We start from the raw sequence: 25,564 nt of genomic DNA on the forward strand, positions 1-25,564 counted from the left end.
AAGGGAGAGAGGGTATTGAGTCTGTACATCCAGCGTGACTCGTGCTGGAGCAATAATTGGTCAATATTGCCTCCTCTCCTCCTTGGTTTAATGTGTTCAATACCCAATACTCTTAGGAGAGAGAAATCAGAGTCATGCATTTTTTGGAAGTGTCTGGCCACTGGACTGTCTGACTCCTTGTCCTTAATGCTATCTCACCCTTTCTTTTAATTCACGTGTCGTTTTACCAATGTAAAATTTGGGACACGAACAGTGTAACATATAAATGACATTTGAGGTATTGCAGACTATTCTTTCATTGATGTGGTAAGACCTATCAGAATATTCAGTGCAAAAATTTGAGGCTTTAACGATGTACTTGCAGTACACACATCTGCCACAAGGTTCGCAACCTTTCCTAGTTTGTGCCTGTGTTAGCCAATTTTTTGGGGTGTCTCTTTGGAACTCACTACGAACCAATTTATCCTTAATACTGGGAGCTCTTTTGGCTGTAAGCAGTGGGTACTCAGAAATATATTTAGCAACTGAACTATCATTTAATAAAATATGCCAGTGTTTGTTAAGGATATTACGCAATTTATTCCAATGGGAATTATATTTCGTTATTAAACGAATATTATTCTCTTCCTTAGGCTTTTCAGTTGTTCTGTATAGTAATTCATTTCTGGGTTTCTGCCTAGCTCTAAGCCATCCTTTGTTAACTTGATTCTTGGAGTAACCTCTCTGAAGGAACCTTTGAGCCATCTCTCCGGCCTGCCTTTCAAAATCTTGTTCAGTGGAACAGCACCTCTTGAGCCTCAAGAACTGTCCCACTGGAATGCCATTTTTTAAAACCTCCGGGTGATGGCTGGAACCATATAGCAGATTATTAGTTGCTGTTTCTTTCCGAAACACTTTGCTTTTTAATAATCCATCTTCAATGGTAAGTTTGAGGTCCAAAAATGTGGTTTCCTTATTACTAATCTGGTGAGTTAAGAACAAATTTCTGTTGTTTTTGTTCAAAATCTCAACAAATTTATTGGCTGAAGTTTCATCCCCTTTCCACAAAACTAGGATGTCATCCACATAGCGCAGCCATAGGGCGACGTGAGCCTCCACCCATATATCTAATTCCTGGAAGACATCAACTGCCTCCCAGACACCTAGATGGAGACAGGCATAGGTGGGGGCGCACGCCGAACCCATGGCTGTGCCTCTTAACTGTCTAAAAAATTTGCCATCAAACATAAATATGTTATTGGTTAACACAAATTCCAACAATTTGGGTACCAAGGTAGTGTTGTCACTGTACTCTTCTCCACGTAGTTTAAGGAAGTATTCCGCTGCTTCCAGACCTACTTTATGTGGGATAGAAGAGTACAGTGACTCCACATCAAGAGAGGTTACTCCAAGAATCAAGTTAAGAAAGGATGGCTTAGAGCTAGGCAGAAACCCAGAAATGAATTACTATACAGAACAACTGAAAAGCCTAAGGAAGAGAATAATATTCGTTTAATAACGAAATATAATTCCCATTGGAATAAATTGCGTAATATCCTTAACAAACACTGGCATATTTTATTAAATGATAGTTCAGTTGCTAAATATATTTCTGAGTACCCACTGCTTACAGCCAAAAGAGCTCCCAGTATTAAGGATAAATTGGTTCGTAGTGAGTTCCAAAGAGACACCCCAAAAAATTGGCTAACACAGGCACAAACTAGGAAAGGTTGCGAACCTTGTGGCAGATGTGTGTACTGCAAGTACATCGTTAAAGCCTCAAATTTTTGCACTGAATATTCTGATAGGTCTTACCACATCAATGAAAGAATAGTCTGCAATACCTCAAATGTCATTTATATGTTACACTGTTCGTGTCCCAAATTTTACATTGGTAAAACGACACGTGAATTAAAAGAAAGGGTGAGGGAACACAGAGATAGCATTAAGGACAAGGAGTCAGACAGTCCAGTGGCCAGACACTTCCAAAAAATGCATGACTCTGATTTCTCTCTCCTAAGAGTATTGGGTATTGAACACATTAAACCAAGGAGGAGAGGAGGCAATATTGACCAATTATTGCTCCAGCACGAGTCACGCTGGATGTACAGACTCAATACCCTCTCTCCCTTTGGTCTGAATGAAAAAATCGAATTTTCTTGTTTTCTATAAATATTCCCTACTAAAAAACACTGTTAGAAAATGTGTATGAAATAATATACGTTTGCTTAGTAATGAGCATGTTTACATGTTCACATAAGTGTTTCTCAGTGTACTATTTAAATCTAATGCTGTATTTTATCAGTATATAATAGGCAGCTTCCAAAATGTGGAAATTGCAAAATGCCATATTTGTATAGATTAGTTGTATATTAAATGTTTAGTGTAACTTAATTGTAGCCATTGAAATGTACATGCACTATACACTTCCCTTTAACACATATTAAGGAGGTGTAACTTTGTATCTGCACAGTGTTATAAAGTCTGCTGTGGTGTCTAATTAGACACATCTGATGAAGCCCTGAGTTCATCCCGGAAAGGGGGAGGGGCGAAACGCGTAATGTGTAGAACAAGACACAGTGTGGAGGACGCCAGCATGGTGGATATGCTGTGAATCTGACGATATCAAGTGAACACAACCAAGCAAGTGAAGAGCTGCATAGGCGGAATACATCGCTGTAAGCCACACCACGGATGAGATCCTGCCAGGTAATACCGTAGAGTGTGTGAAGAGAGCGGAGGTAAGCCATGCAGTAATAAGTCTTGCATACTGAAAGTTTAAAGTTGGAGTTGTCATTTGCACATGGGATCAAGTTTGCAATAGTACTAGTACCATCCTTTGGACTCTCATATCACATCTTGTAATCCGGTACCGGATCGAATATATAATAATGAGATATCAAGGACGGTATTTTGTCTAATTCTAAAAACCGGAGCGTGTTTTTAACACTCAAGTGCCCGGCATGAAGGACGGACTTTCTCATGAGTTAACAATAACTCTGCATATGCTAGCTCACAGTTGTCAGTAGTGCACTACGCTTTGTATATGTTTGTGTGCTGTAATCTTGTTGTTGCCATCATTCTCAGCATGTACCTTTTTTGGCTTTGTTTTTATTAAATGCATATGTTCAGCACACCTGATTAGGATGTCATTCCTTAGTATACTGTAGGGGTGTATTGGTGCGGCCAGGTATCCGCTTTAGCTCTTTTGATATGTTAGAGCTCTTCTCTAACTAATTTGTTTATATTCATTTAGGATTGCCAGCACAATAAGCTTTACCCTTTAACTCTATCTGTGTGCACCCTATCCCTTGTATCAATATATATATATATAAAACAGAGGTTTTTTTTGGTTAAGCACACCACAAATGAACTGTTTGATCTTAGCACACATATTGTGGGAGTGCTACCGAAGTGACCAAAACAATTACAAGACAACAAAAAGTATCATTGCACATCCAACCACTTAAGTCCACTCTTTCATATCATATTTGTATATGCTTCTGTCTGTCAAATATACTTACATAGCTTCTAATAAGATTGGGATCAACATCTCGCAATAATATTGGCTTATATTTGAGCTGCAAAAACAAATATGCTTCTATCTGCTAAATATACTTACATAATTCAAATAAAATTGGGATTAACATCTCACAATAATATTGAATTATATTTATGCTGCAAAAAATTGCCTGTTAAATATGCCTTTAAATTTAAATAAAAACTTCTGTCTGCTAACTATACTTACATAGTTCAAATAAGATTGGGATAAACATCTCACAATAATATTGACTTATATTTATGCTGCAAAAAATTGCCTGTTTAAATGTAAATAAAATAGGGATCTTAGTCACACAATATGATCATATTCTGCTAAGCCAGTCACCACTTACAAGGTGTCCCATATTAGACTGGTCCTAACACTAACCAGTTTCCACACTGCAGAAAGTCATGTCTACACAGTGTGAAGCTTTCTAGCTTATTAAGTATATCACAATTTATCTGGAACAAACCTGGGCTGGGTGGCGTGCATTAACCAAAGGGGAGGGATTTGGTCAGCTCCCTATTCTAAGATACAACAAAGGGTTTTTTTGGTTAAGCACACCACAAAAGGACTGTTTGATCTTAGCACACATATTGTGGGAGTGCTACCGAAGTGACCAAAACAATTACAAGACAACAAAAAGTATCAGTGCACATCCAACCACTTAAGTCCACTCTTTCATGGCATATTTGTATATGCTTCTGTCTGTCAAATATACTTACATAGATTCTAATAAGATTGGGATCAACATCTCGCAATAATATTGTCTTATATTTGAGCTGCAAAAACAAATATGCTTCTATCTGCTAAATATACTTATATAGTTCAAATAAAATTGGGATTAACATCTCGCAATAATATTGACTATATATATATACATTTGGACATGGTTTTCAAATTGTGTGTGTGTGTGTGTGGGTATGTATGTGTGTGTGCTTGCTTGTGTAGCATGTCCCAACAATAATAATCTTAATATAGACAAATGATAAAATTATGTACATAACTACAAACTAGATAAAAAAGAGCATAATTCTGGGGGGGTCTTTGTAGTATTATTTACCTCTATGGACACCCGTGCCTATTTCATTTCTGCCAGAAGGGACTACAACATTAAAATATTTACTTCTTGCTTGTTAAAGGGACATTTATTTTTAAACAAATGTTTTTTCCCCACTTTTCTTTCTCTTAAGCATTTGTAATAAAAGATTTCTTGATTGATAGTTGCTAATTTAATGTATTACTTTATATCAATGATTGTTCTAAATACTAAAAAATCAATAATTTGCAACCATCATGCAGTATTTTCATAGTGCTAAAATATTACAGCTCAATCTATGTAGAAGTTATTGCCACCATTAAACCTGGGGGATTTTGGACAACCACAGACAAAAGCATAAAGTACTGTGGCAATTACTTGTCAGTATCAGAGGTACATTAATCCACCCATAGGAACTAACCATTTCCACATTATTATGTTCTGTACTGGTATTCACCATAATACTTTCAAAAACTAGCATTAACCCAACTACCTCTGCAATCTCTTACAAAGTGTCAACACCCACTTTACAGCATTTTCATTATCAAGTGTTCCCATGATAATGTTTGATGAGACACTCACCATAACCATCCTTTGGCACTCAACTCCTACATTAGGGTTCTCTCCCAGCACACTCATGCTGCAGACGCCATACCTTCACTACCCAAGGTACTCCCCAGTGTGACTCTACCCAACATATGTCCACCATAAAAGTCAACCATAACCCTATGGACCCCCAAAGGTTAAGGATTTGCCCTAACTAAGACTTACATTTCCTAACCCCTACAAATCCTTTGATTCTCATTGTTGGATTTTAATATCTGGAGTTATTTTTAATGAAACCCTCCAATTTTTACCTTCTACATAAAAAATACATAATATTGTGTTTTAAATTCAAGGAGGGTGGAGCTAAAAACCCTATTTATAATAGGGCTAATTGATCAAAGGATCCGTATACTATTATGTGGGTAATACCATTGATATTAGGATGAGTTATTATGATATATTTTTTGTGCTTGATGAAAAAGTTAAATCTGTATTTAAAGTGACAGTAAATTTAGAATTGAATGCCCTGTACAATGTTTTATTATGCATTATAAAAAATGCAATGTATTTTCATTATTTATATTCTCATTTTTCATATTGTTTATCTCTGAGAATTCAAATAAGCCAATAGAATTTCAGTAGCTCTCATCCTATTGGCTGATTTGAATTTCAAAAATCAAATCAGCCAATAGGAATGCAAGGGACACCATTTTGAAAAGGCTCCCTTGCATTGAAGATTCAGTGTACGGCGGTGACCGTATGAAGAGGATGCTCTGCGCCGGATGTCTTGAAGGATGGAACCGCTCAGCACCGCCGGGATGAAGATAGAAGATGCCGTCTGGATGAAGATAGTAGACGTCGCCTGGATGGATGAAGACCTTGCCGCCAGGATGAAGACTTCACAGTCTGGATGTCCGGACTTTAGAAACTGTAAGTGGATCGTCGGGGGTTAGTGTTAGGTTTTTTAAACTTTTTGTTGGCTGTTTTTTTTTTAGATTGGGTTTGGGCATTCTTAAAATAGTTCAATTCCCTTATCAGGGCAATGGAAAAGAGCTTAATGCCCTTTTCAGGGCAATGGGTAGCTTAGGTTTTTGTTAGAGTTAGGTTTTTTTATTTTGGGGTGTTGGTTTGTGGTGGGTTTTACTGTTGGGGGGTCTTTGTATTTTTTTCAGGGAAAAGAGCTGATTTCTTTAGGACAATGCCCTACAAAAGGCCCTTTTAAGGGCTATTGGAAGTTTATTTAGGCCAGGTTTTTTTTTTATATGGCTATTAGATTAGGTGCAATTGTTTTTATTTTGGAAAATTTTGTTTGTTATTTTTCGTAAATTAGTGTTTGTTATTTTTTGTAATTTAGTATTTTTTATAATTTAGTATTTTTTATTTTTTGTTATTGTAGATTTTTTTTTTAGTAGTGATAGGTTTTTTAATGTGTAATTTGGTTTATTTAATTTGTAGTTATTTTAATTTTAGTATAATAGTAATGTTAGTTTAATATATAGTTTAAAATTAGTTTTTTTTAATTTCACAGGTAAGTTTTTATTTATTTTAAGATTTTCTAATTTTAATATAAAGTTAGGGGGTTGTTAGGTTTAGGGGTTAATAGTTTAATTTAGTTTTTTGCGATGTGGGGGGCTGTCGTCTTAGGGGTTAATAGGTTTATTTAGTGGCGGTGATGTGGGAGGCCAGAGGTTTAGGAGTTAATAACTTTATTATAGTGTGGGCGTTGTTGGGGTGCAGAGGAATAGGGGTTAATAACTTTATTATAGTGGCGGCGATGTCGGGAGCGGCGGAATATGGGTTAATAACTTTATTTAAGTGGCAGCGATGTCGGGAGTGGCAGATTAGGGGTTAATAAGTTTAATTTGGTGTTGACGATGTTGGGGACAGCAGATTAGGGGTGTTTAGACTTGAGGTTTATGTTAGGTTGTTAGGTTTAAACGTAACTTTTTTTTCCCCATAGACATCAATGAGGTTGCATTACGGAGCTTTTCATTCCACGCTTCAGGTGTTAGGTTTTTTTCTAACATCTTCTCCCCATTGATGTCTATGGGGAAAGCGCGCGCGAGCACGTCAAAGCAACTCTTGGATTTTGTGCGGTATGGAGCTCATCGCCACCAAATCGCACGCACAAGGCAGCTTTTTAAAAACTTGTAATGGCAGCGCTATGGTGGGTGAAATAACATGTGCATTTCATTTCGTTCCGAATCGAAATTTAAACGAATTTGTAAAATTTGAAGCTTCGAATCGATTCGGATTTCTGAATTACCGTAGCACCGAAACTAACGAATAAATCCGAATTAGGATTTATTCGTTACATTTGGATGGCCATGGACTAATCACAATTACACTAGTATTGTACAGTATATTAGGTTATATCACTCTGCTATGGGTTACACCTAATATTAAAGTACATAATACTAGTCTAATACAGGGAGTGCAGAATTATTAGGCAAATGAGTATTTTGACCACATCATCCTCTTTATGCATGTTGTCTTACTCCAAACTGTATAGGCTCGAAAGCCTACTACCAATTAAGCATATTAGGTGATGTGCATCTCTGTAATGAGAAGGGGTGTGGTCTAATGACATCAACACCCTATATCAGGTGTGCATAATTATTAGGCAACTTCCTTTCCTTTGGCAAAATGGGTCAAAAGAAGGACTTGACAGGCTCAGAAAAGTAAAAAATAGTGAGATATCTTGCAGAGGGATGCAGCACTCTTAAAATTGCAAAGCTTCTGAAGCGTGATCATCGAACAATCAAGCGTTTCATTCAAAATAGTCAACAGGGTCGCAAGAAGCGTGTGGAAAAACCAAGGCGCAAAATAACTGCCCATGAACTGAGAAAAGTCAAGCGTGCAGCTGCCAATATGCCACTTGCCACCAGTTTGGCCATATTTCAGAGCTGCAACATCACTGGAGTGCCCAAAAGCACAAGGTGTGCAATACTCAGAGACATGGCCAAGGTAAGAAAGGCTGAAAGACGACCACCACTGAACAAGACACACAAGCTGAAACGTCAAGACTGGGCCAAGAAATATCTCAAGACTGATTTTTCTAAGGTTTTATGGACTGATGAAATGAGAGTGAGTCTTGATGGGCCAGATGGATGGGCCCGTGGCTGGATTGGTAAAGGGCAGAGAGCTCCAGTCCGACTCAGACGCCAGCAAGGTGGAGGTGGAGTACTGGTTTGGGCTGGTATCATCAAAGATGAGCTTGTGGGGCCTTTTCGGGTTGAGGATGGAGTCAAGCTCAACTCCCAGTCCTACTGCCAGTTTCTGGAAGACACCTTCTTCAAGCAGTGGTACAGGAAGAAGTCTGCATCCTTCAAGAAAAACATGATTTTCATGCAGGACAATGCTCCATCACACGCGTCCAAGTACTCCACAGCGTGGCTGGCAAGAAAGGGTATAAAAGAAGATAATCTAATGACATGGCCTCCTTGTTCACCTGATCTGAACCCCATTGAGAACCTGTGGTCCATCACCAAATGTGAGATTTACAAGGAGGGAAAACAGTACACCTCTCTGAACAGTGTCTGGGAGGCTGTGGTTGCTGCTGCATGCAATGTTGATGGTGAACAGATCAAAACACTGACAGAATCCATGGATGGCAGGCTTTTGAGTGTCCTTGCAAAGAAAGGTGGCTATATTGGTCACTGATTTGTTTTTGTTTTGTTTTTGAATGTCAGAAATGTATATTTGTGAATGTTGAGATGTTATATTGGTTTCACTGGTAAAAATAAATAATTGAAATGGGTATATATTTGTTTTTTGTTAAGTTGCCTAATAATTATGCACAGTAATAGTCACCTGCACAAACAGATATCCCCCTAAAATAGCTATAACTAAAAACAAACTAAAAACTACTTCCAAAACTATCCAGCTTTGATATTAATGAGTTTTTTGGGTTCATTGAGAACATGGTTGTTGTTCAATAATAAAATTAATCCTCAAAAATACAACTTGCCTAATAATTCTGCACTCCCTGTACACAGCACATCCCACCTAACACATACCAAACTTCCGAATTTACAAATCGAATACGAACCGAATACATCCTAACTTATTCAAATCCGAATAAATCCAAATGAATCCGAAACGAATGCATTTGAATGTATCCAAATTCGAATCGATCCAAAAACAAAATTCGAAAACATCCGAATTGATCCGAAAGAAAACAAATTGTTCCGCCACGCACGAGTCTAGAAATAACGCAACTTTTGTTGCATTCGTTTCGCACCCTCTATAGCACAAAACTTGTAATCTAGATGAATGTGTTTAATGTCCCTTTAATGGTTAAGTAAAATATAAATTTTCATTCATTTGGTGATGTTTATGTAACACCCCTTACCTGAGTCTCCCTTAGAGGGGTTTAAACTTTAATTATATTGCCAACTACTGGTTCTGTAAGACCCTGCAGATTAGGAGTAGCGGATCTCAGTTTGGGCTCACATGGGATGTATGATGCAGAACCTACACCTATAATATTTACTACAGGTACTTAAAGACAGACAGAGCATGCAGTTTTAAGGTACTTTCCAATTTACTTCCATGATCAAATATTGCACAGTCTTTTTATATGCACAGTTTCTGGGGAGATCCTGCAAAGCTCACAGGGTACTATACGTATACTAGTCTGTGATTGGCTGTTGTCTGCCACATGATACAGGAGTCTGGAAAATCGGGGAGAATTTTGTTTGTCTAAAAACAATCTACTGCTTACTTGAGATTCAGAGAAGGGGCAGGAACGACAACATTTTCTTTCATGATTTGAATAGAAAATACAGTTTTAAATAACTTTCCAATTTACTCCTATTATCAAATTTGTTTCATTCTCTTGTTATCCTTTGCTGAACGAACAACATTGCACTACTTGCAGCTAGATGAACACATCTAGATAGCCATTCCCAAAAGGACAAATGTGTGCAGACACTAATCAGCATCTAGCTCCCACTAGTGTAGGATATGTGCGTATTCTTTTTCAACGAGGGATACCCAGAGAATGAAGCACATTTGAAAATAGAAGTGAATTTAAAAGTGTCTTAAAATTACATGCTCTGTCTGAATCATGCAATTTTAATTTAGACTTTCCTATCCCTTTAAATCATCATCTTTTTATTATGCATGTGTTAATTATGCCAGTTTACAAGGGATCCTAACACTATCATTCTACAGAAATCCCTTTTTCTGATTCACAGAACTGGAAATGCACCCTGCTGACTTCACATTTTCTGGACGTAATCTAAGTCAAATGATATTCCAGGTGGTAGATCAAGTGAAGAGACCAAGATAAGGTAGGGAACAGAGAACAAATTTTGAAACAAAAAGATGCATTTTGGATATACACATTAAATAATATGAAACCTATGGGTATGAACAAAGAGTTGGGTCTTTCAGTATTTTTGTAAAAATAAATGTTGGTATTTTCTGGTCTATAATTTTTTTTTTCAATATTTTAATTGATCACTTGTTTAGGTTTATACAGGGTGGTGTGTTGTATATAGAATGTTTTAAATTAAATTTTATACATACATTATTTTAAATTTGACGTGTATAGGGTTACATTTGTGTGTGTGTGTATATATATATATATATATATATATATATATATATATATATATTACCAGTAGATGGCAATATGAGATGTAACTCCTGATGTGAGGAGGGGGGGGGGGGGCACAAGAGCTACTTAAACTGTGATTTGATGTATACAAACATACATGATTAAGGGTCTTTACCCGAAACCTTGTGTCATTGCTTGACCCAGAAATTATATAATAAAGATCTTTTATAGAATCTAACAGTGCTGCTGAACTTTACCTTTTCTTTAGGATTGACTTGTCAAGACTAACCGTGTTCTTATCATTCCCTTATTGGCTTTTGCATAGTATACCTCCTAAACAATGTACTTATACTAATATTATGAACGTGACTAGCCTTGTTGTCTGCATATTTGAGCACAGATTGGCCCTCCAAATAAGGAAAATAGTGGGTGCAGTTTGCCTATTGAAAACAGTTGCAGCAAATAAGACACCTGTATTAGTTTGGTTTGAAATGACTTGGCTTTGTTGATATGGTATTCTAAAGCAAAACAACAGAAATATCTAGTTACATATGATTAATTGTTTAGAATCCCTTTAGGAAGTTAGTTTTATAACTTTAATAATCATGTAATAGTAAAGAACCACCATATTCAGCATGGCTTAGGAGATCAGCAATCAGTACAGGATGCCAAAATAACAATACAGATAAAAAAAATATTCACAGATACCTAACAATATAAAATGATTCAAGAAGAAGTAACCCTGTTCTGAAGAGCTTACACTCTAAAAGTATAGGAGTAAAGGAGACAGAAGGTGGGGTTGTTGGAGTAAGTTTTTGGTGCAATAATAGTGAGAAGAGATAACAGTAACTTTATTTCGGTAGGGATTGGTGATAAGAGCCCTTTAGGGAGTATATGGAAAACTTTTCTAAACAGTCAAGTTTCTTAAAAGCTCTAAAAACTCTGAAAAGTAGGAGATAGTCTGATAGAGCACAGTTAAGCCTTACATAGAGTGGCTGCGGGACAATTATTGTAGACAAGATACGGAACAGGTTTGTTTTAAATTCTTAGCAAAATATTTATATCTCTGCATCCAAAATTCATTGATATTTTCTTATATTACAATTGATTAGGCTGAATATTTATAATAGGATCCATTTCTGTAATGCAGGTTTTAATTATGATGACTGATGGTTCATTTTGTTTGATAACTTTCATCTAATTAATTATCTTATATATGACTCAATGTTTTATGTGTACTTTAAGAAAATTGTAAAATGTGTTTAATGGATCATTGTTCTTACTTTTATTTATCGTGTTCCTAATATATATTTTTATATGATTGGTGAGGAGATCATATTTTTTGTCTTCACTAATACAAGGAGGAAGGTTTGGGTAAAATTGTTACTTCTGTTGGTCTTTATTTTAATTTTGGATAGCAAGACTATTGGCTGAATAGTTTCACTTTAATGGAAAACTGTACTCAAGAATATTCTGCCATCCCAATGAAAGAACAGTGTTTAAAGATGTTGACATTGTATTACCTGAATAAATATGAAGTAAAAGCTGCATTTCCTACTAATACCTCATGATTAGAGGAACGTGATACAAATATTCAATTCAGCAGGAAGTAGTTATGAACCAATGAGCACTATCAGGAAGTAACTATCATCCAATGAGCATTTGTAGGAAGGGCTATCGGCCATTAACCAATATGGCTGTATCGGTTACATTTTAAATTTAAACAGTTTTTACTTCACAATGTTTTCATGCAAAACAAGATATTCAACATGTTTAGATGCTGCTCTATCATATAAATGAAATATTTTGAATACAGTGTCACATTAATTAATGGCACCAGACAAAGATGTCCTCTCTCTAATGTATGCCCTATGCTTAAATACTGTATATCAGTAGACTCTTTTAGGTCTGATAAATATATGAAAGGCATTATAATAGGCAAAAAGGTATACATTATGGACCAGATTACAAGGGGCGCTCTAACTATAGTGCAGGATGTGATACGTATCTTAGACAAGGTAAGGTTTTGTGATGAGGTTAGGTGTTGTGGAGTGAAGGGGGTTATGTAGTGAGGGTAACCTGTGAAAGGAATTTGTAGTGGAGGAATGTTTTTGGTAGGGGTCTCATAGGGAGGGTATTGTGTGTATTGAGGCAAGGTGAAAGTTAAAGGGACATGAAACCCCAATTTTTTTCTTTCATGATTTAGAAAGAGCATACAATTATAAACAACATTCTAATTTACTTCTATTATCTAATTTGCTTCATTCTCTTGATATTCTTTGCTGAAAAGCATATCTAGATATGCTTAGTAGCTGCTGATTGGTAGCTGCACATAGATGCCTCCTGTGATTGGTTCACCGTGTGCATTGCTATTTCTTCATTAAAGTATATCTAAAGAATGAAGCAAATTAGGTAATAGAAGTAAATTGGAATGTTGTTTAAAATTATATTCTCTACCTTAATCATAAAAGAAAATGTTATAGTGTCCCTTTAAGGATAACCATGGCTGTGGGGTGCAGGATGCTGTTAGAGTTAATGGTTTAGAACTCTATGACTATAAACTGATATTTCAGCTAAAACTGAAATATATGTCAGCGCATTTGCATTTTAAATAGAAGCATTTTGCAATATATCTGTATAAGCAAAAAGGCTTTAAGTAAACAAGTGCATGCAAAACATATCTAGATATGCCCCATGCACCAGCAGTTTAAATAATGTGCCTGCGCAGAGAGTCAGTGGTGCATTATACTATGTTACACGGTACAAACCACTGCAGACTCTATGAACAAGCACCATGTTTAAAATGCTGTTGCATTAAGCATATTTTAATTTGTTTTTTTATGTACATGGGACAGTAAAAGCTCTGACTGAAATAAATGATAAGTGTTTGCTAGAAACATTTTTGCTAATACATGTGGTTCCTATTCAAAACATAAATGTCTTTTCAATTTGGGCTGGAATATCTTTTTAATATATCCACCAGAGTCATAAACTGCCGGGCACATTGTCATAGGTACCAGTCAGAATCATTATTATAAAGTGAGCTGCACATAGCTCACTGTCACTAATAGCATTGTAAGTATGATCAGGATGCTTAGATAAAGCCACTATGAGAAGTCTGATCTCAGTAGATTTTTTCCATAGAAGGATTATTAGAATCTAGTCTGACATTCCTTTAAAGCAGCTTATAAAAAACAATTTACATAAATGACTGTATATATATATATATATATATATATATGTATATAGAAAAAATAACTCATTATGTAGTTCATTAACAAATCTAGACAGGCCCAGAGGCTTGTTTATCCACAGAAAACCTCTGAATTACATTGTTTCCAATGCAGCAAAGGATTCTGGGTAAGATATGCAAATTAAGTACACAATGACACACCTTTTTACTTCAGTCTGCTTTTCAGCAGGTTCCCTATATATAGCCTAAATAACTCTTCAGGTTAGCAATAATAGATTTTTACCTTATGTTTACCCATAATGTGATCTAAAGATTGAGTTCTGAATAGTGTCACATTATCTGATGTGTGACTTAAAGGGACAGTAGATATAAAATGTTTAATTATGAGTAGTAAAACAACTTTATTTTGCTGCTACCCTTTTCCTGTCATTTTAAGGGCTATGAAACACACCAAAAAAATTATTTGGTTCAGACAGTGTATACAATTTAAAAAAATTCTCACAAAACTGCTGCTTTTCAACAAAAGATACTAAGAGAACAAAGAAAAATGGTAATAGAAGTAAATTAAAAAGTTGTTTAAAATTGCTGGTCTATCTGAATCATAAAATAAACATTTTGGGTTTCATTTCCCTTTAAGACTCAAAAGTGATTTATTTATTTTTTTCAAGTCTAAGAGCTGGAAGAGGATATGACAGGATTCACAACCTAACAATGGTATATATCTATCTATGTTAAAGAAACAAGCAAACATAGCTAAATAATTCTAACATGCAAAAAATATATATAAATAATTAATTTTATTTTCATAAAAAATAAGCAATATATTGGACTGATGTTTCAGTCAATTTGTTTGTATACAATGTATACAAAAACAATTAAGAAGATACAAAATACATACACTATGGGGGATATTTATCAAAGGTATGTCGGACCTGATCCGAGAGTGTGGATCAGGTCCGACATACCTTGTGAGCTGCTGGTGCAACGCCGCCCCCCTGCAGACTCGCGGCCAATCAGCCCCCAGCAGGGGGGTGTCAATCAACCCGATCGTACTCGATCTGGTTAAATACCGGCAATCTCTGTCCGCCTGCTCAGTCTTTAGACCGCTGCTTCATAACTGCTGTTTCTGGCGAGCTTGCAGGCTCGCCAGAAACACGGGGCGTCAAGCTCCATTCGGAGCTTGATAGATATGCCCCAGTGTGTTCAATATGATTTGGAAATAAATAAAATGTGCTATATCAAGCATTCAATAAGTTTGAGTAAAAACCACAAATATATACAGAGAATCTCGTAATTCAGTGAGTAATGAGAAGAATCAATCAATATCCCCAATGGGCTGATCCCTCATATAGCTACTCTGCATATAATACAACACTTAAAGGGACATTAAACTCTAAATAAATCCTTGCTTGAATTATGTATTCAGAGGAAAGATTAGCCTGAGAATAATTTGTACATCAATTTAAAAAAAATTATATTACTTGTTTAAAAATTGGGGAAAAAATAAGGGTAAAGTTAATATCCATAAAGCTTTTGCTGAGACCAATTAGGAATGGTTATAAATGGCTTAGTAGAGTGTGCAACCAATCACTGTGTGGAATACAGCTGTGTCTGCACTTCCATGTTTAATATGAATTAGAAAGTCCACAATATTCAGAATTAAATTACAGGAAAGGAGAACAACAAAAATAAAGAATGAAAGTATATTGCCAAGTTGTTTCACTGTATGTAATTAAACTATATACATATTAATATCTTAAGGTGTTTAATGTCTCTTTAAATAAAGCTATAAAATAAAAACATTTAGTATATATCTATCCATAATGGTCGTCAGCAGAGATGATAACATAGGAACTGCTGAACAAATGAGAGTTAGCAACAACAACAAAAACTTATGAAAATGTTTGTGGCTAGCTGTGTCCAATAAAAAGTGTGGATTGGCTGCTACAAATCTGGCAAGAGGTAGGTTGAGTTTAGATATTCAAAATCAACTGTAGTAAATGAGGTGTTAATGTATTCACAACATTTTCAAAATCACCTATTATTTTAGTTTATTGCAAGAATGCAGAAAAATCTTGTAATGAATTAAGTTATTTACTGTCCCTTTAACAGGTCTGGAGTCCATCATAGTTACAGTACTTACCTTTTCTAACGTTCCTAGTTTAATACATGTTCGTATTTGCTAAAACTTCCTACATATTATTGGTTTTATTGATACAGGACAATTATTATAGAATATATTCCTTCCTGTTGCTCGTGTCCTTATAGTTTTTCTATCAGCCGGTTTTCTGGCCCACACCTGCCCTTCTACCTTTATTAAAAGTACAATGGAATTAATGAAAAATTAGATGAAAGTTGAATGACATCTTAATAGCTAAGAGAGTTCAGAAGTGGAGGGGAGCCTGGATTATACTGACCAGCTGGTGTTCATCAATAGGCAACTGCTCCAAAGAAAAGCCTATTTTTCTCATCACTTAGTATTAGGAAACAGGATACCATTGCTGCCAAATTAACAATTGTATCGAGCCCACACAGCACAGAAAATTTCCCTTGGCTAAAACTGACATATTCCAGAGTCATAACATTTCTTATAAGCCTAAGGTACATACATGTGACCCAAAGCAAACAACGAGCTGGTAACGGTGACTCTCACTGGGATTGCTTTTACTCGGGGGATTTAAACTAATCTGGGAAAATTACTACAAACAGCTAAATTAAGACGTTAACAATTGGAATTCTACATTTACAGAAATACCAGTGAGCATCTATAATAGGATTAACAAACCTCATCTAGATGTGAATGCTTAGAATGATTCCATGCTGTAGCACTACAGTGTATAATCATTTCCAAAGATGCCTTGCATTATTATTTTTGTGTGCATGCTTAATCTTTGTCCCCATAAATAGACTCTACATATGCCACAAACTAAAATGATAAATGTATTGTTTAATGAAATCATTAAGTGCAAAGGTAAAGTACATGCACACAGTGTTTTCCTGTATACATTGGCCATTGACAGGCAAAGCTACCACTGCAGGGGCTGGAAGGGTGGAACAGTTAAGAAGTCTGAAAACTGTTATTTTAGTGCACAAAGTATATTATTATTTTTTGTGTATGGTGTTTTATTTTGGTCAAGGAAAGCATTTTCAGGGACATAGTAGTGCAAACTCTAACTCATTAGAGCATGTCAATTTGTGCACGTCTACTGACCTTGCAAGTCTTAGGCTCTGATGATAGAAAATGCCGCAATGCGGTCAAATATTCAAAAGGGGTCTGCTGCGAAGTCGAGAAAGCCGTCAAAATATTCCAAAAAACTGACAGTACTATTTAAAAAGCTTTCTTACAATACATTTTAGTGGGTGATGATGACGCTTCTCTGATACTGTTGATATATTCTAAGCAGCATCACCACTTACATTGTAATGTAAATAATCCCTTTACACAGTATTGTATGATGATACAATTTACATGTGTTAACAGAAACTCAACCTCTGTTCATACAATACAATAGTGAATTAATTAAACATATCAATAACACGCCTTACTGTATATGTATTGTATAGTATAATGTTAGAATATGTATGCAAACTTTAGGCGTGATTGTAAAAATGATTACAAACGTTATTAATATAGAACATGTTTGCTACAGTGCGATCATTGTATTATAATTTAAACACAATCGCGCCATTGTGATCACAATTTTATGAAATATGAATATTGTGAACACGCAATCATATTCTTAAAATAAGTAAAAAATACACACATAGGGACACAATACAAGATTTTTACAATCACTCCTAGGGGTAGATTTACCAAGCAGCGGATGCTGTTATCTACCCCCGCACTTTCCGGCTCACCGGAAATGTAAGTTAAGAAGCAGCGGTCAGCAATCAGCCTTATCGGATACGATCGGGTTGATTGACACCCCCTGCTAGCGAATGTGCAGGGGGCGGCATTGCACAAGCATTTCATTAGAAATGCTTGTGCAATGATAAATGCAGACAGCATATGCTGTTGGCATTTATCAATATGCGGCGGACATGATACGCTACATTAAACATTGTATTTACATATTTAATATACCACACCCTCAGCTCCTATAGTTTTAATAGCAATTTTTTGGGGCGGTTTCTGTCTTTATTAACAAAGTCGATCGCAGACATGATGAATATATAGACGTTCTGTGGCAGTTTCAAGGGCGTTCCATGGGAGTAGCCTGTATGTTAATGGGGAAACATCACTGTGGGTTTCTAATATTCATATAGCTGTCCATCTTAGCAATGCAGAACAAAATAGGAAAAAACCTAAATAAACTGTGTGCGTCAAATGTGCTTCAAATAATTCAAAGAAAAAAAAAAGAATAAGTATCACAAATGATATATATATGTGAAACTAAGTCCCAATTAAGGGCAGGTGCCGCTTCCTCTTCAAATGGAAAATCCCAAGCTGGGAATGGATTGAAGTAGAAAAAGAAAGAGGGCGCTCCGTCTTAGCTATACCTTTTCAGCCATATGAGTCTCACGTGCTTTTCAGTGGTAATATTTCCCAGTGTGACAAATCTAGTGAAACTGAATGTACATAGCCATAACTGTTACTACACAGAAAACATTTTTTATTTTCGCAAAACGCACAGTCTATTTTGTGTAATAATGTTTTAACCCACTTTCTTGGAATATATCGCCAGACTGATGGACTGCGAGCCTGGTGAACCCAAAAAGGCAATTTCACGTCGCCCTGGTGATGTTTTGAATATCGGTGCCTATGTGTTTAACCCCTCCATAGGATGCTGTGTTGTGTGACTGCTGCTGCTGATTTGCTCAACGTCTTGTCTGCTCAGCACCAGCACTTCTCTGCAACACCTAAGCGATTCTTAAATTATGTGTTTAACCCCTTTGCAGGAGTTAAACACATAGAGCCTGATGATCAAAAGTTTGCCACCAAAAACGGGAATAAACAGGATTAGCCATGCAGGGACAGTCTTTGTGCAAGTATCAAAGAAAATGAAAGTGGCGAGATGTCTCCCATAGAAATAATGAGAGCTCTTATATGTGAAATAATGAGAGCTCTTATATGTGAAAGTTTGCAATGGAGGCCAAAGTACACAGGGAGAAACCTGCATATGTTTAAACTTTTGATGAAAGCTCTTCACCTTTTAAGTTGCAAGAAAAAACAGTGAGGTCTGTAGGATGAAAGCCCTTATAAGTATGAATTCCGATGTGTTTTATTTGCACATCCAGTGTTCTTAAATTACGATTTACGCTGTGCATATTTAATTTAACAATTTATTCCACTGTGATTTACATACGATTTTCAAGATTTTTTTTCTAATCAAATACGGTTTATGGTAAACATTTTTTGTTAAAGGGCCATAATACCCAAATGTTTAAACACTTGAAAGTGATGCAGCATAGCTGTAAAAAGCTGACTAGAAAATATCACCTGAACATCTCTATGTAAAAAAGAAAGATATTTTACCTCAAAAGTTCCTCAGTAGCCACCTCCCATTGTAAAGGATTTCTAAGCAGCATTTTAGTATGTCTGTCCTGGGACAGCTGAAAGGATGAGCCTCGTGAACTCTCATATTATTTCACCAATCAGGTAAAGGAAGCTTACTATGAAATCTCATGAGAGTTAAGTCAAATCTCATGAGATCACAGTAAGAGTTCATGACCTCAGCACTGCTGATGCTGATTGGCTGCTGTTCATTTCTTCATTTTTTTTTTTTTTTTTACCTGCAGCTGGGAGCAGGTGAAGTATAACTTTTTACACAGAACTTACTCAGCTGAGCTGAGGAAATTGTGAGGTAAAATATCTTCCTTTTTTACATAGAGATGCTCAGGTGATATTTTCCTGTCAGCTTTTTACAGTTATACTGCATCAGTTTCAAGTGATTTAGCATATGAGTATTATGTCCCTTTAAGATTTTTGATGCACCTTAACAAATACATTTTTTTTCCTGTGTATCTTTGTGTGAATGGTTCAATTATTCATTTTGTAAATTAAGAATTTCATTGTGATGTATACATTTCCTCCCCCTATGAAAATGCAGTATACGCCTCTTTGTGAGACAACCTGTTTTCAGTGTAAAAAGGGCCTTTAGATAATTCCACCATGGAAATAAAAGTACTGGAGAGCATTCTTGAATAATCTTACCAGCCCTGAGACCTTTAGATCATCAGGCGCATAGTGTTGCAGGGTCAGTGGTGCTAACAAATTTAAGCAAGGAATATTGCACATCAATGTCCCTGTACATTCCTTGCTATGGAAATTAATTTTCTTATATTGAGGTCAGACAGTTGTGCCCATATTGTAAGACAACATACTGCTATTATTTGCTATATTATTTGCCTGCTCGGTATCCTACTAACTGTAGTAAATTAATTTACCTTCTAACTAATAGGTCTCAAAAGTCATAACATTTTAAGCAACATAATACCCTGTTATTCTCACGTTTCAGTTCACTATAATTTATTGAGATTAATAGTTCAGTAGATGCAAAATCTTCAATAAGTCAAATCTATAATGTAATGTGTGTAATAGTATATGGGACCTCTAGGATGCTTGCAGGCAGCCCAGGTACAGGGATGTGTAACCAGGAAGCGTATTGTGTAGTGAGCCAAGGTTGTCTATGGTTATGACTGTGGTGGGGTTATACATTTCTGTGTGGTTAGGCATTTCTGTGGGTTTATGTATTTCTGTGGGGTTATGTATTTCTTTGGGGTTATATATTTATGTGGGGTTGTGCCTTTCTGTGGGGTTATACATTTCTGTGGGGTTATATATTTCTGTGGTGTTGTGCCTTTCTGTGGGGTTGGGCCTTTCTGTGGGGTTATACATTTCTGTGGTGTTATATATTTCTGTGGGGTTGTGCCTTTCTGTGGGGTTATACATTTCTGTGGGGTTATATATTTCTGTGGGGTTGTGCCTTTCTGTAGGGTTATGCCTTTCTGTGGGGTTATACATTTCTGTGGGGTTGTCCCTTTCTGTAGGGTTATGCCTTTCTGTGGGGTTATACATTTCTGTGGGGTTGTGCCTTTCTGTAGGGTTATGCCTTTCTGTGGGGTTATACATTTCTGTGGGGTTGTGCCTTTCTGTGGGATTATACCTTTCTGTGGTATTGTGCCTTTCTGTGGGGTTATGCATTTCTGTGGGGTTGTGCATGTCTGTGGGGTTATACATTTCTGTGTAGTTATGAATTTATGTGGGGTTGTGCCTTTCTGTGGGGTTATACATTTCTGTGGGGTTATATATTTATGTGGGGTTGTGCCTTTCTGTAGGGTTATGCCTTTCTGTGGGGTTATACATTTCTGTGGGGTTGTGCCTTTCTGTGGGATTATACCTTTCTGTGGTATTGTGCCTTTCTGTGGGGTTATGCATTTCTGTGGGGTTGTGCATGTCTGTGGGGTTATGCATTTCTGTGGGGTTGTGCATGTCTGTGGGGTTATGCATTTCTGTGGGGTTGTGCATGTCTGTGGGGTTATACATTTCTGTGTAGTTATGAATTTCTGTGGGGGTTGTGCCTTTCTGTGGGGTTATGCATTTCTGTGGGGTTGTGCATTTCTGTGGGGTTATACATTTCTGTGGTGTTGGGCATCTCTGTGTGGTTAGGCATTTATGTGGGGTTATGCCTTTCTGTGGTGTTGGGCATTTCTGTGGGATTGTGCATCTCTGTGTGGTTAGGCATTTATGTGGGGTTATGCCTTTCTGTGGGGTTATACATTTCTGTGGGGTTATATGTTTCTGTGGGGTTGTGCCTTTCTGTGGGGTTGTGCCTTTCTGTGGGGTTATACATTTCTGTGGGGTTATATATTTCTGTGGGGTTGTGCCTTTCTGTGGGGTTATATATTTCTGTGGGGTTGTGCCTTTCTGTGGGGTTATACAATTCTGTGGGGTTGTGCCTTTCTGTGGGATTATACCTTTCTGTGGTATTGTGCCTTTCTGTGGGGTTATGCATTTCTGTGGGGTTGTGCATGTCTGTGGGGTTATACATTTCTGTGTGGTTAGGAATTTATGTGGGGTTGTGCCTTCTGTGGGATTGTGCCTTTTTGTGGGGTTATTCATTTCTGTGGGGTTGTGCATTTCTGTTGGGTTGTGCATTTATGTTGGGTTGTGCATTTCTGTGTGGTTATGCCTTTCTGTGGGGTTATACATTTCTGTGGTGTTGGGCATTTCTGTGGGGTTGTGCCTTTCTGTGGGGTTGTGCCTCTCTGTGGGATTGTGCCTTTCTGTGGGGTTGTGCATTTCTGTGGGGTTGTGCATTTCTGTGGGGTTGTGCATTTCTGTGGGGTTGTGCATTTCTGTGTGGTTAGGCTTTTCTGTGGGGTTATACATTTCTTTGGTGTTGGGCATGTCTGTGGGGTTGTGCATCTCTGTGTGGTTAGGCATTTATGTGGGGTTATGCCTTTCTGTGTGGTTAGGTATTTCTCTGGGGTTGTGCATTTCTGTGGGGTTATACATTTATGTGAGGAATTGCATTTCTGTAAGGGTTGTGCATTTCTGTGTGGTTATGCCTTTCTGTAGGGTTATACATTTCTGTGGGGTTATACAATTATTTGGGGTTGTGCATTTCTGTTGGGCTATGCCTTTCTGTGGGGTTTTACATTTCTGTGTGATTAGGCATTTATGTGGGGTTCTATTTTTAGGATGATTGTTCCAATTAACCAAAATAACACCTGTCATTGTCTACTGAACAAACTCCTTTTTTTCCCAACTAACCTCATAATTCTCAGTCATATGTAGGTGGTTTTGCCTACTGTCTCAAGCTATCCCAGAGACATTTTATTTTCATAAATTTCAGGTTCTACTCAAACTGCTCAACTCCAGATGTAAAGATCTGTAGATCCTCAAAGACATTTGGCCATTGTCTAAAAAGTGCTTGACAAGTGATTATTGCCCATCCATTATCTACTACTGTCTAAGAGGCTGGTTGCTTGATTCAATTGCTCTTTTCCAAGTATTGCACTGATTAACCCAGTGCCCTTCAAACTTCAACACCCTGAACCCTGGAAGATATATATTGATTTTCTGAAACTTTATGTGTAAGCTCTACATATTTATAGCAGGATTAGGCTTGTAAATGCATGCTCCTGAGCCTTATTACCTGCTTTTTAACAAAGGATGATGTTTTCAAGTCCCTTTAAAAAATATTATATTACTATCTGTGTTTTATGCCTTTAAGTACAGAATATGTTTATGTTCTGTAAAGTACTTATGTCACCATAGGTATCTGTTAATCTTCTGTTATTTAATTAATTGGGGGGGGGGGGTATATATCTTTCTATTTTATTTATCTACTTACCTCTCAATAAATATTTCTATTATATTAATTAGTGTATGATTTTTGTAATCTATTCTACCTCTCTTGCAGTCCCAAAAAAATGTTTTTGTCCTATTACAGTTTGTTAATGAATCAAGCGAATATAAAGGAGCCTTAGTACAGTGTAGGAGAATACACTGCCAAGCCAAATAAGGGCATATCATGATGCACACACAGATTTAGCTCTGATGAAGCATGACAATCACTCAAAACGTGTCCGTTAGCTGTGTGTTCTGAAGAGGGTTCTCATATACTCCTTTGTACCTTGTACTTTTGAATATTTTAAACTGCCAGCACTAGAATACAGAAAGAAGTTTTATTCTTATTTAAACAAGGCTCTGTGCTGCCGGTCTGTTTGTGAGCTCTTTTCTGACGGGCATGGCCTGATTTAATTAACTGTTATTCAGTATCTCTTTCTCATTCAGGTTCATTCAATTTGCTTGAGAATGGCAAATAATTAGCATAAATAGAGACATTGGCCTGCGTTCAATAAGATCAGTAAGTGATCCATGAATTTAACATCCCCAAGTGCTAAAGGAATTCACTAAACCTGTTTAACAGCAAGCAACGTCATGCAAAAGTAATAAGCAAGCTGAGATGTGTCTTAGCATCTAATTTAATGCTTTAAAGCTGGCAACTCACTACCCTGTATTCACTCAGTCTGGAATGGTGTCTCCAGTGTCTCCCTATGTGATTGTATTCAACCTATTTATTAAAGCTTGTTCCTTTTAAAGGGCCATGATACCCAAATGTTGAAACACTTGAAAGTGATACAGCATAGCTGTAAAAAACTGACTAGAAAATATTACCTGAACATCTCTATGTAAAAAAGAAAGATATTTTACCTCAAAAGTTCCTCAGTAGCCACATCCCATTGTAAAGGACTTCTAAGCAGCAAATCAGTATGTCTGTCCTGGGACACCTAAGGGAGTGAGCTTTCGTGCACACTCATCTTATTTCCCTATTCAGTTTAAGGAAGTTTACCATGAAATCTCATGAGAGCTAAGTGAAATCTCATGAGATCACAGTAAAAGAGCTCATAACCTCAGCACTGTTGATTCTGATTGACTGCAGTTAATTTCTTCATTTTTTTTTTATACCTGCAGCTGGGCAGCAGCTGAATTATAACATTTTACACAGAACTTACTCTGCTGAACTGAGGAGATTGTGAGGTAAAATATCTTCCTTTTTTACATAGAGATGTTTAGGTGATATTTTCCTGTCAACTTTTTACAGTTATACTGCATCAGTTTCAAGTGATTTAGCATATGAGTATTATGTCCCTTTAAGTGAACAAGCTGCACAAATCAGTTAAATGAGACATAGGCCCCCATTTATCATTGTGCGGATAGACATGATCCGCTATAGCGAACCATGTCCGCCGCACATCGATAAATGCTGACAGCATACGCTGTCGGCATTTATTATTGCACCAACAGTGCTTGTGAACTGCTGATGCAATACCGCCCCCTGCAGATTGGCCGCTAGCAGGGGGTGTCAATCAACCCGATCGTATTCAATCGGGTTGATTTCTGTCCTCCGCCTCAGAGCAGGCTGACAGGTTATGGAGCAGCGGTCTTTCGACCGCTGCTTCATAACTTGTGTTTCTGACGAGCCTGAAGGCTCGCCAGAAACACGGGTCATCAAGCTCTGTTCGGATCTTGATAAATAGACCCAATAGTATTCAGCTTTTCTATCATACATATGATAAAGCAAATTTTACACATCTATATTAGTCCCATTTAGGCATGTGAATTCTGAGGTTTCAGATGCCTCCAAAAGTGGAAGAAGGTGACCTCTCGCAGCATTTGGCTCTTTTCAGAGCCTGATTTCTTCTTGTGAAAGTGCAACACATTAAGATTTGTGTAAATCCAGATCTTGTGTTGCATTTAACAAGATAAAATTCGGCTACAAAAAGAGACGATTACCGTGAACGGCCATCTTCTTCCACATTCGATCTGAAACCTCTGAATGCTAGTGCATTAGCAAAAAACTGTATTATGGACCAGCACTCTCTTTCTCCAATATTCCAAAGTGTGTATGAATGGGCGCTAGCATAAGAAGTTTCCATCTTGCTCCATATATCATACAAACAAATATAAGCTGCACACTCCAAATCAAGAAGTTAAAAGTTTATTGACAAGCAGCGTTTCGGGGATCCTGGCCCTTTGTCAAGCTAAACACACAATGCACACAGTGAACATATAAACCCATATCCAATAACATACTGACCAATCACATTTTTCATAGTGGGAGGGGTTATATAGTTTGAATACCCTAGCTTCACTGTTAACCCCTCATTACCCAAAATGTATCCTCATTTTCAAGTTTAGATCAGTAATGAAAATCTCAAAGTCAAGGAGCACAGTAGATATACATACTT

Source organism: Bombina bombina, chromosome 1 (assembly GCF_027579735.1).
Source record: "Bombina bombina isolate aBomBom1 chromosome 1, aBomBom1.pri, whole genome shotgun sequence".
NCBI lineage: Eukaryota > Metazoa > Chordata > Amphibia > Anura > Bombinatoridae > Bombina > Bombina bombina.